Raw genomic sequence first — 14,247 nt, 5'->3', positions numbered from 1 at the left:
AATTTCCTTGCATTGATGAAACGTCCGTAAGACAAAAATAATCATTTATTTCCATAAAAGTGAGACAGGGGAATCGCAACCTACGGAGTAAGATACTTAAGCTGCCAAAAACTCGCCAAGCCTCGTGTTTGGCAACCTAAGAATCCCCCCTCGGGTTAAGATTCCTCTGTCTTTCCCCAAAGGGGGATGAACTATAAAAAAATAGGATTATTAAACCGGATTTTCTTGAATTGTTAGCATACACTTTGCTTCGTCACCGACTGGCGCAGATGACAAAGCAGAGTAAAGTCATGTACTAAAATTACAAGGTTGGTGTCAATGAAACTACAATAAAACACCGAAGACGTCTAATTTAAGTTCGCATTTGGGATTTTTCTATTAACTGGAGTATGGTGCAGACTATCAAAGTTTCACAAGGATGTTACTAACATGCTGCTGTAGAAACCTCGTCTGGAAAAGAGTGTTTTTGTCGACAACTTTCGCGGCAACTTGTTCTTGAATATCAAATCATTTTGGATATGCACACAACGTTGAAGAAGGAAAACTGTTATAATCTAAACCTATTGTTAACGTTTTTCGTTTTTGTTATTGCTATCCAGAACTTTTCTGACGGCACAAGCATATTATCTAATCTCAGATCAATGTATACAAAGGCGTCATAGTGAGAAATGAACTTCGATGATGCCAAATCAGACACCGACTTCTCGATACAGGATACATTAACGATAAATGGATGTGATGTCATATGTCTCACTGTCACAAGCTATGCAATAGCATAATCTAATCTGATTACATAATATTCTGGATTATGCTGTCCTGTTTGCATGTTCGGTATCCACAAAATACAGCTACTCTACACTTCTTTGAAGGGGTTGGACCATATACCTGTTGGTTATTCCACACGACAGACAAGGTAACATTTTACACGACTATCATCGATTAATACGCATTGATAAACAAGACTCATTTGCGTTTTTTTTTTTTTTTTTTATGTTTTTTTTTTTTTTTTGCTGTTTTTTTGTTTTGCTGTTTTTTTTGTTTGTTGTTGTTTTTTTTGAGAATAGGAATATAAAAGAGTTCTTTAATTTGAGGCTAATCTATGTTATTCTTCACACGTGATTATGTTTTAGCAAACAAAATGAACATCTTCTCTGTCGTCATTGGGTCTATACTGGCGACCTTTTGCATATGAGTATTTCCGTAGTTGATTTTAGACTTGATTTTCTTTCAAGCAATCAAATGTTGATATTGATATTGAATATTGAAGTTTAGTTTTTTTTTTTTCACATTTACATAAACGACCTGGACTCTACTAATATCTTGAATACTACATTTTGTCATAGAGAAGAATGTTGACTCAACAAAAGTTCAATTGCATACGTAAAGGTGTTAATCACATGTTTGAATGTGGGAACATTTCTATAAATATGACAATAATTTGCTTTATAAATAACAATGTACTCATTTCGTAATAACCCTAAAGTAATGTTCCAACCATATTCTAGCAATGACATTGATTTTTTTCAAAATCTATAAAGGGAACACACGATATTAGCAATTTTCAAATTAGGAGATTGATTTAATTGCATCATACGGCTGTTTCATCTTTATATCCTCATTGATGTTAAGGGCCAAAGTGTTGAACAAAGAAGGCAGCCAAAATATACTAATTAGTTAGCAACAATCTTCAAAACATGGATGGTAAGGTGCAAAAGACACATAATTAAAAACATTATCTAATATTAGGGTTCGAAATAGCATCAAGTACATACATATATATATTCTGAACAATGTCACTGTTCAAATTAATTGAAAACATGAGAGACAAGTTTTGAGAAACCTCTGGAACTAACAAATATATCAGAAGTGTCTACTGTAATACAAAATATTGTACAATTACTAAAAAATATTAGCACCTTCTGAAACATAGTGAGTTTCATTAAGATAGAGATATTTATAAAGTCGTTACATATTATATAGTCTATTTGGAAATAAAGTATAAGTTTACAATGAAATTAAATGCAAAAATCCTTATTTGAATGATTTAAAACAATTTTGAGCTGATGAAAGTTTTAAGAATGTATTATATTATTTATTTGGGAAGGACAAAGTCATAGCCAGCTAGGTAGGGCATTATAACACTTATTTCGTGGTACAGGAATTCGTGATAAGTTGACATGTGTCGCAAATTCTACGTTCTATTTTAACTAATGAATAAACTGAAAAATAAGATATAATAAGAATCTAAAAGTTAAAAAGCAAACCTTGGTAGTGAGTAAGTCAGGTGGCGTTAATAAAGGCTTTAGGTCTATAATATGCTTGATTAACTTGTATACTTTAAAATGTAAACAGTGTTACAAATATTGCGAAACGAGTCATATCACTTTCTATTACTAGTAATTACTCTTGTTGGTCCAGCCGAAAGGAACAGCTTGCTGTGGAAGAAAGCCAGATTACCCGGATGAACCATGTGACCGGGCAGGTGACCTCCATATTTCTCGGGGTTTTTTTTGTTTTGTTTTTTGTTTCTTGTTTTTGTTTTTGTTTTTTGTTGTTGTTTTTTCGCCGGGTAGACAAGTTTCTACTACAATAAGACACGCTCGTGCGCTTCCATCCAGGCCAACACGAGTGGTAAACATACGTTGATAACGCTTGTATATGTAAACTTATACACCGTGTTTTAATTAAAGTATAATCGTATCATACATCCCTGCGATAGAGGAGCTACATTGTAGTTCATCAACACGTGGACTGGATGGACACAATGTGTAAAAATAAATGTTTAAAAGGGTTTCAATTGGTTTTTTGATTTTCACTTTACTGTTCATCTATTCTGCACTAAAATAAGGACAAAATATAAAAGGATACTTCAGCTGGTTGAATTGGTTTAATAAAAAAACAGTTCGCATCAACATACATGTGCTATTTCAAAATACACTTGACGAAATACATACACACTTATTTTCCCATAGTGTAATTACCACAAATACGTGTATCCCCATAGATTCAACGTAATCATTATGTTACGAAATTGCTTTCGTCGGTATATGCATATCTGATTTGTTTTCTCTTAGTTTTCAGATATTGACGACTTCATCGAGATTAGCTTTAAATTGGTAAGGCGAACAGGTAGTCGGATTCAATCACACTGGATAATGTGTTTCTTTCCTGTCATTTCTGTTTGTCATTCTGAGACAGCTAAACTGATTTTAAAGTCTTCTGAACCGAAACCCAAGCAAGTCGGCGGGGGTTACATCACTCTGAATGATTGGATAGGTAATTATTATGTTGTTTTTTGTCACATTCGTTATGTTTAATTACACATCCGAGTGCAACATACCCGGTGTTTATCCCAATGACTGTAAAATATTTCTAACAAAAAAAAAATAAAAAATTTAGAAAATATTGAGTGAATTTGTTTACAACGTTTTAGGATAAAGTTCATGGACATCAAATTCATAAAAAAAAATCTTTACACAGACAGTTAGTCAATTTCATATTGATTTTGATTTATTGCTCAAGATATGTTAAGTACTGATCTGTCAGAAGGTTCATTTTGGTACTTCTTTGTTTATGTCGCTATTACAATAAAATATTGATATGCAGCTTACTTGATCAGGGGTGACATCAATTGATATATGTGACCAGGTAGCTATTTGATGTAAAATTTGTTATTTATATGAAACACATTCAACTCCGAAAATGTGTTTGTGTTTACATTGTAACTTTCATCAAGGCTTTTGTCTGTCTGATTTAGAATATCTTTCTTTTAAACAGTTTAGATACCGAGTCCGGTGTAGAGGAATATGATATGTTCATGTATTGGAAATATACTATGCTTAAGAATACTGACTACCTCTCTTTTCATATTGGAAACATAGATAGTTGCTATTTGTTATAAATCAACGCGTCTCACAAAGGTGAAACCTTCCTAGATTTTTTAAATTTCAATTTTGTTTTGTTCAATCAAGAGCATTTCATAAGTGTATTTGGATAAAACTTTACTTATTTTGTCACAATAACTTACAAGGTGATGGGCTACCTATGAGTGACGGTAAGAAGTGGGAGAGAAATCGACGACTGCTGACACCAGCGTTCCACTTTGACGTATTAAAACCTTATGTTGGGGTCTTTAACAACGTCTGCGATACGTTTCTGGTAGCATTTATACTAACCATACACTTGTTTTCTACCATATTTATGTTTTGCTATATTAAACTGGATATGGTTTATAAAGTTACATGTTTATTCAGATTTCGACAATTATTTACTAGTAACACATTAATATACATCAAACAAATGTAGCAAACACGTCTTCGATTATCGTAATGTTACATCAAAATGAATAGTAGTTTGTGTCTATGTGTCTATAATACTCTAGCGACATAATATAACACATTGAAGTTGATATTTCCGGCACAATATATAACACTACGACAGGTATCTTTAGATGTGGTCATCGTTACTGATGACAGGAGTAACGACACTTGCAGGTGACGTTATTTGGTTGTTTGAAGATTTAATGTTATATATTTATTTGAAAAGGAAAATGCAGAACGTGCGACCGCTGGCGGCAGGAGTGTAGAGATATATGGATTGGTAGGACTAGCAACTCTCGATTCTATTCTACGCTGCTCTGTTTCATACTATCCAGATCCAGGAGCAGGGGTATATACTTTTAGTCTCTTATGTTAGTCTGTTTTAATATATTCCAAAACATATGTAACTATTCAATCACTGTTAATGGGTTTCTGGTTTACACATTGCAGTTTGAAACATCCGTATGCCAACGCTGTGGAACGACTTACCCTGTTATCCCAGGAGAGATTGATGTAAGTTTGATAAGGTAAAATAATTGCCAATATGATTTTCTTTGTACAACGTCATCATAAATGAGACCTTTCTACATAAAGACAATTAAGCGGAAAACATGACGATTCATTTCCTACTATCAAGACTAGTTGCTCACATCTTAACTAAGTAGGAGAAATATAGATGAAATGTTTTATGAAGTTAACGATATGATGCCTTTTCGTCTGTTAATAAGGTCGCCATTGTTGTGGTTTACATTACCGTTTTATCTATCACCGAGTGGAAGGGAGTTCGCAAGGCTCTCCAAGTACGTACATGAATTCGACGAAAATATCATTAACAAAAGGAGGAAACTATTGGTGAGTTGAACAATGATAATAAAGGTATTCTGATTTTTATTTTGCTTCAGGTCATTGATCAATCTGTTGTACTTGTACAAAACAATATTGAATACCCCGCCTTTAGATATTTTATCATGAATTTTAATGTCATATAAACGGGATGAATTGCCAGATATTGACCGTAGCCGGTGGTTTTTCGCCGGTTACTCCGGCTTTCCTCCACTTCCAAAACCTGGCTCGTCCTTAAATGACCCTAGCACATAATAGGACAAAAGCAAACAAAAAACAAACAATTCGTAAAATACCGTTAATTAATCTTTTTTTCTTTTTTTTTCACTTAGCTAGACAGCCCATCCAGTCTGAAAAAGCGCCGCGTGGATCTCCTGGACATTATGCTGGCTGCCAAAGACGAAAGGGGTACTGGCTTGACCGATCGTGAGATCAGGGACGAAGTTGATACCTTCCTATTTGTGAGTATGCTAATACTATACAATTATTGACTTAATATCGGGTTGGTCAGCAGGCAATACCACATACTCGTTAATAATCGGTCTAGGTAAATTCTAACTTATTTCTACTGTTAGTGGATATTAATTATTTATCATATACTTACATGTATATGCATTTTTAGAATTGTATGTACATGTATAGAAATATAAAATTCTATAAGTACTTTTTCAAACTGTCAGCTTCGTGTCTTTCTAATAATTTAAGTAACTAGCTTTTCATGATAGTTGCAGATCCTGCAAGTTAAAAAACAATACTGTTAATCTATTTAAAATTATAATAACAATGTTTGAATCTTCATCATTTAGCTATGATGTTTATCGATGCACTCTATCAACAGGACATGAAACACCCAATTCTGCTATACGTTGGGCGATATACGCACTCGCGGAATACCCCTAGGAACAACAGAAGGTGTACGAGGAGGTGAAGCGAGTCCTGGGAGACAGACAGACCGTGGAATGGTAGGAAAGTTACAGAGATTTAACAAAACGTTTACCGAATTCTAAAGGGTTTTAGCCAAATAAATATCACCTTTCTATCGTCATCACATGAGCGTGATACATCTTGAATCTAAACTTTTTCCAATACTAGACTTGTTTTAATTGCAGAGTTTTTAACTGGTAATCAAGACAAACATTATAGAATTAACTACAAATCGTGTTTTCAATTTGATTATTTCGAAACAGGAATGACATCAAAGAGTTTACTCGACTTCCGCTGTTCATTAAAGAAACATTGAGAATGTTTCCGCCAGTACCCTTCATTGTACGGTGTACTACTAATGAAATGGAAATCGACGGAGTGACAATACCGACTAACACCGAGATTAACGTCATGATATACGTCATAAATCATCTGGAGGACGTCTGGGACCAACCAATGGTAGGCGAACTTAAATATTCAATAGCTAAGCGTGAATTTTTGTTTTTTAAACAGGTTGTCTATGCAAAATCCTACAATTAAAATGCATGAACATGAAATGAAACTCATAAATGTTGGTTTAAGTTTCGGAATATATATTAAATGTTTAACTTTTGAACTAACAGTTCTATTCCATCTCTCTGATAATAACAGACTCCTTCTTTAATAAGTCTGTTGAAGTATAATCGTATTTGATACACTAACTTCGTAAGGAGGGGTATAGTGTAACCACTGTCCTGTGCGTAAGTCCAGCTGTTTACTGTGTATATAATATATACTTATATTACTGGTACAATATACTTGTATGACAATACGTTATACTTGTATGGAAATACGTTTTGCTAGTTTGACAATACGTTATACATGTCTGAAAATACGTTATACATGTCTGAAATACGTTATACATGTCTGAAATACGTTATACATGTCTGAAAATACGTTATACATGTCTGAAATACGGTATACATGTCCGAAAATACGTTATACATGTCTGAAAATACGTTATACATGTCTGAAATACGTTATACATGTCTGAAAATACGTTATACATGTCTGAAAATACGTAATACATGTCTGAAAATACGTTATACATGTGTGAAAATACGTTATACATGTCTGAAAATACGTTATACGTGTCTGAAAATACTTTTTTCTCGTGTGATAATATGTTATAGTTGTATGACGATACGATATACTGGTATGACAATACGTTATAGATGTCTGAAAATACGCTATACATGTCTTAAAATATGTTATACATGTCTGAAAATACTTTTTTCTCGTGTGATAATATGTTATAGTTGTATGACGATACGTTATACGTGTATGACAGTACGTTATAATTTCGTAACAATACCATATACTTGTGTTACAATACGTTATTCTTGTATGACAATACGATATATTTATGTGACAATATGTAATACTCGTTTGACAATGTGTTATACATGTGTGAAAATATGTTATACTTGTGTAAATATGTGTTATACTTTTGTGACTATATGTTATACAATACGTTAGAATTAAGTAATATACGACTATCTTAGCTACGAATACCCCGACATTGTCTGGCATTAAACTATTTATTTGTCTTTTTCACTGATTGCGTGAGTAATACATACTGTAATTATAAATGAATAAGTTTTTAAACATGTTGTCTTTCCAAGGAGTTCCGACCTGACCGTTTTGCTGAAGAATCAGATCGGGATCCCTATAGTTATGTTCCTTTTGCTGCGGGGCCAAGGTATGGAGTTATGAGATCTAAGCAAATATATAGAATATCTAAAAGGAAAGTGAAAAAAAATGTATTAATGATGCGAAACATTCAATGCATGTTGTTATACATATAAGTGGATATAGATTCCGTTAGGCATCTATCTAACTATACACAACCGACCTAATAGTTTAAATTGATATACTCAACGGTACATGGTGATTTACCAAAATATTATTTTTACGAAAGCTAATTATATACGGTTTTTTTTTTTACAAAGATTCCACAAATTATAACATTTGACCTCCAAAGTAAGATTCCTTCTTCCTCTTTTTTTTTTTTTTTTTTTGAGAACGGTCTAGTGTTCGGTCAGAAATAACCTCGTCTAAAGGCTATATTTAAGCGAGTGACGCGATTATATCGAAGGCGAAGCTATAATGTACATTTGGTTTGGGTGACAATTATACGCCTGTTCCGGGCAAAAAACCGGTACCCAGACTGTGAGCTTTCAATTCATTTCCATGATGGTTATGTCAAAAATCGAAAAATGTATTTAGTTTTGATTTTTGATTTTATCTCATAAATCCCTTACTGGGATAAAACAACATTTAGTTGATAATACACGTATAAGAAAGCAGTAGACTTTCACCTACCTGTACCTGTACCAAATGCGAAAGGTATCAACACTGGCGTCTGATTGTGCTAAGTATTAGTAAAATAATAATAATAAAAAAATTAAAATAAAAAAAAATAACTTCTACTATATTAACACAAGCGTCCTTCTGGTTAGTATTAGTAAAATAAAATTTATATATTAGCGCAAATTCTACTTTATCAACAAGGTGTAACAATTGAAGATCTACGATGCATCGACTGTGGAACGGAAATAGACTTGATTGGTCGACAAAATCATAGTAAGTATTTCGACAAATCAGAGCCCTGTCCCTCCCTACACACCACTCTAAAACATACAGACTACTTCCGTTCCACAGTCGATGCATCGTCGGCTATCACGATCGCTTTTGATCAATTTTCTCTTCTTTAATTCATCGTCATACGACAAAAGAATAAAATGCATTGTTAGTTAGGATTCTTTACCAAGGCACGTTATTTAAATTTACGTGAATTCGATATTTTAATCGGATTGAACTTAAATTCAAAGTGAATCAAAGTTCACCCGCCATTTCCGGTTACACCTTGCTGGTACGGTAGGAGTACTGTAGGGTCTGTGGTATCAAGTAGGGTGCAGATTTATTCGTTTCTTGTTTGAATCCCTCAATTTATCTTTCCTTCCAAGGATATCTTGGGATTCTGTCTATCATATTAGTTTTCTCTTTCTGTCGCGGACTCTATTACCTGTTTTCTTTCTAGCACATTTTCGTCCGGCTTTTCTTGTTTACAAAAGCGCATCAGCTTTCGCACTGCAGTATGGGATTGGAAAGCCGTATATGGGAGTCTCATCTGCAAGTTATCTTCCCCTCGATTATTTAGAACGGTTACGAACTTCCATCTACATTGATGTGATTTCACTTTTTTCTCATAAAACTGCGTTCTCCGAAATTTAATCAGAGATAAAAGCAATTTTTTTGTTTTCGCTTTGTTCAATTTAATCAGAAAAATGTGCTTTGTTTGGGCGATGTCCAATTTTAAATAGTTGTTATTTTTAGATTTAATACAAATATCGTTATTAATGTCACTTGCAAGTGTTTTGGTAGAACAGAATACATCCTATCTACCGAAATGATTAATCGCACCATATGCGTCGGCATAAAAACATGTTACAATGTAGTTACTCAAAAATTTAAATAAAACAGAATGTAAAGGGAGCAACACAATAGTTTTATGACTTTATTAATTGATAAATATCGAATTATACCAATTGGTTTCAGTATCAGTTATTGGAAATAAACGCACTTGTTGGAATAAATATACCGTTGTCCTTGGAAGTCTTTGCCAACAATTTGGATTTCCTAGGTAGTTTTCTCCCAATATCTGTTTTTTGTTTACTTTTTACCATTTTTCTGGGGTTAATACGGCACAAATTTAATAAGATTCTTTTTCATATCACAATGTATATCTGCTCTTTGTTATAAAGTTGTTATAACTACTGTAACTACTTACATATGTATTCACAGAAACTGTATTAGGCAGCATTTTGCTTTGAGTGAGGTGAAAGTCATGCTTGCAAGATTAGTTCAACGGTAAGGGGTTTTTTTCAATCTTGCAGAAAAATAATACAATCTATATGAGGATGTTATTAGATGTGTTTTAGATAATGATGATATATATATATTACGACTATTCAATTTCGCATGTTGCCATCAGCAAGCAAAGTATACGATTTTTAATTTTTGCTGTTTTACTTTAGCTATTACCTCTTTAGACAATATTTCTAGGCAACATCAGAGGGAATGGCTCACGTTCTGTCTAACATTTGTAGAAAAAAAATGAAATAAAGTTTGGTAAATGTTTAAAGATCCCAAGTATATGGGTTGCAACGTTAATTGGACCAAAAACGACGAAAGTAACTTGGGATAAAAACACTAATTTTAATTTGCCCTTAGCTATTATCATTATCTATTACATGTATCATAACATACTATCTATAATCATTATCTGTGTTCATTACCTATTATCACCATCAATTATCATTACCTGTTATCAATCATTATCTATAATCATTATCTATTATCATTATCTATTATCATTATCTATTATCATTACCTATTATCATTATCTATTATCATTATCTATTATCATTATCATTATCTATAATCATTATCTATTATCATTACCTATTATCATTATCATTATCTATTATCATTACCTATTATCATTATCTATTATCATTACCTATTATCATTATCTATTATCATTACCTATTATCATTATCTATTATCATTACCTATTATCATTATCTATTATCATTACCTATTATCATTATCTATAATCATTATCTATTATCATTACCTATTATCATTATCTATTATCATTATCTATTATCATTATCAATTATTACCTATTATCATTATAATTATTAATACCTATTATCATTATCTATTATCATTATTATCTATTATCATTATCAATTATTACCTATTATCATTATAATTATTAATACCTATTATCATTATCTATAATCATTATCTATTATTTGTTATCGTTATATGTTATCATCATTTGTTATCATTGCCTATTATCATTATCTATTATCATTACCTATTATCATTATATATTATCATTACCTATTATCATTATATATTATCATTATATATTATCATTATCTATTATCATTACCTATTATCATTATATAGTATCATTACCTTTTATCATTATCTATAATCAGTATCTATTATCATTATCTATAATCATTATCTATAATCATATAATTATCTCTAATCATATCATTATCTATTATCATTACCTATTATCATTACCTATTATCATTATCTATTATCATTATCTATTATCATTATCTATTATCATTATCTATAATCATATCATTATCTCTAATCATATCATTATCTATTATCATTACCTATTAGCATTATCTATTATCATTATCAATTATCATTATCTATTATCATTACCTATTATCATTATATATTATCATTACCTTTTATCATTATCTATAATCAGTATCTATTATCTGTTATCGTTATATGTTATCATCATCTGTTATCATTATCTATTATCATCATCTAGTACATGTATCATAACATATTATTTATAATCATTATCTGTGATCATTACCTATTGTCATTATCTATTATCATTATCTATTATCATCAATTATCAGCCGATTGGACGAGAGTCAAGAGCGAGGAGGACAGGAGCAGGAGCAGGAGCAGGACCGAGAGCATGAGCGAGGAGCAGGAGCAGTATCAGTAGAATGATCATGAGCATCAGATAAGCATAAAGGGGAAAGTTAGTCAAAGGAAATATGCAGAGCTAGGAGAGGTAGAAGGAGCAAGGAAAGCATGGAAGAGGAGAGACAGGAGGGGTAGCCAGGAGCAGATGAGAGGAGAAGAAGGGGGAGCAGGAGACCGGAAGGTCGATAGCATGACGAGATAGAGGAGGATGACCTGACATGACCGAGGAGCAGGAGCGATTAGAACCGAGGAGCAGGACCGAGGGCATGACCGAGGGGCAGGACCGAGTAGACCGACATGAGGAGCAGCATCATATCAGAGCAGGACCTATGCAGATCCGAGGAGCATAGCGAGCAGCAGGAGCGAGAGCAGAGCGATAGCAGGACTCATGAGCGTAGCGAAAGCAGAGCGATAAGCAGGAGCGATGCAGGAGCATAGCAATTTATTATTATATTTGAGAGTACCAGGAGCGAAACCTATGAGCGGAAGCAGACCGAGGATCAGGACCAGGAGCAGGAGCATTAGCATTAGCGAGTAAGCAGTGCAGGACGAGTAGCATTGACCAGGAGCAAACCGAGGAGCAGGAGCGAGTATCAGATCCTGAGGAGCAGAACCGAACAGGAGCGAGACATGATATCAAGAGCAAATTTTCAACAGGAGCATAGAGCGATGAAGAGCAAGGGCAGAGATGAAAAACCAAGGGTAGAGCATGAGAAAAAGCTTATGATAGGAGATTATGAGATACAGACTAAGAGACATGAGCGACGGGAAAAGAGATGAGAAGAAGTATAGACGAAGCTAGATATATGGACATAAGAGCATATGAATAGCATAATAGGAGAGATAGCGATGAATCAGGAAGATATCATGAAATAGTATATCGGATAGTAGAAGATGAAACGACGATGAAGGTAGAGGAGCAGGACATTAGGAGCAGTAGCGAATATTATATTATTAATAATTGATCTCTACATTAAGCACTACAAATTTTTAAAACTGAATTACATAGATGCTGATAAAAGAGGACAATTTACGAGGTCATAATTCATACCGAGGTGACAGATAGTATAGCACATGACTTTAGCAACAATGACAAGAGGTAGATTTTCAGGATCAGATAGAGGATCAGGGATGTAGCAACGAAGCATGATCGATACATAATCAGAGATCAGAGGAGTAGCAGGATCGAGGAGCAGGAGCGATGAGCAGTAGCGATGCAGGATAAGATAAGACAGGAAGCATGACCGATAGCATGAGCGATACAGATCCGAGGAGCATGATCTAGGAGCAGGAGGAGGCAGGACCGAGGGGCAGGACCGAGAGAATGACCGAGGTAGGAGGACCGAGATAGAGCGAGTAGCAGACGAGGAGCAGATCCGAGGGGCAGTATCGAGGAGCAGTAGCAGACATGACGATACAGAGCTAGATCAACCGAGGATCAATAATAACATTAGCGAGAAGCAGGAGATGAGCAGGAGCGAGGATCAGGATATAAGAGAGAGATGCAATAGCAGGATGCTGAGAACTAGGACGGGGCATGAGCGAGGACATTAGCGATAGCATGATCGAAAACATGAGCGATGATCAGGACCGATTGACAGAACCGAGGAGCAGGAGCTAGAGATGAGTATACAACCGAGGAGCAGGAGCTTAGAGTATATGCAGGAGCGAGGACAGGAGAGGAGCTGAGGAGCATGACCATGGACAGGCCAGACATGATCAGAAACATTATGCATACCGAGGACAGGATAGAGTAGCAGAATAGAAGAGAGTAGCAGTGAAGACATTAACTATGAAGGAGCTAGGACAGGTACGACAACATGAAGATGAGAGAATGAGGATATATCGAAGAATAAAAGCAGAGCGATAGTCATGAGTCAGTAGCAGTACCGTATATCAGGACAGACATGAGCGATGATCAGTGCGAGAATACGACAGAAACTATGAGCAAAGAGATATATGCTATGAGATAGATAAGGATTATATCAGAGTATTGCATATCATAGGATGCGAAGATAAGATAGTAACGGAAGAAATACAGAAAGTAATGATATAGGAGTATATGAGAGAATGACCTAGACAGAACCGAGATTCATGGATCATGCTATACTTAGCAGGACGTATAGCAGGAAAACGAGGAAGGTGAGCAGTACGGACTGATGAAGGAGGTGCATAGAGAAGCAGGAGATAAACTAGGAGCAAACTAAAGACAGTGGCCTAGAGGCCTGGGATTTAGTACGATATATGATAAGTATCATTACCTATTATCATTTATCTATTATCATTATCATTATTTATTATCATTATCTATTATCATTATCTATTATCATTACCTATTATCATTACCTATTATCATTATCTATTATCATTATCATTATTTATTATCATTATCTATTATCATTATCTATTATCATTATCTATTGTCCTTATCTATTACCTGTTATCGTTTTCTATTGTGATTATCTATTAATTTCGTTCCAGGTTCCGGATACTGCCTGAACCAAACCATGCAAAAGGAATTTTTAACTCGGCCTCGAACTGGAATCTACATAAAACTAGAAAAACGATGAAAGATTGA

At 34.1% G+C, this 14,247-nt stretch overlaps 1 pseudogene; it reads left to right on the top strand.

Moving 5' to 3' along the window:
- Positions 1-1,694: 1,694 nt before the first annotated feature.
- On the top strand, positions 1,695-14,247 carry LOC117332330 (annotated as a pseudogene).

The sequence above is a fragment of the Pecten maximus genome, chromosome 8 (genome assembly GCF_902652985.1).
Source record: "Pecten maximus chromosome 8, xPecMax1.1, whole genome shotgun sequence".
NCBI classification, from domain to species: Eukaryota; Metazoa; Mollusca; class Bivalvia; order Pectinida; family Pectinidae; genus Pecten; species Pecten maximus.
Note: the sequence above shows the minus strand (reverse complement) of the source record. Positions and strands in the feature narration are given on the sequence as shown.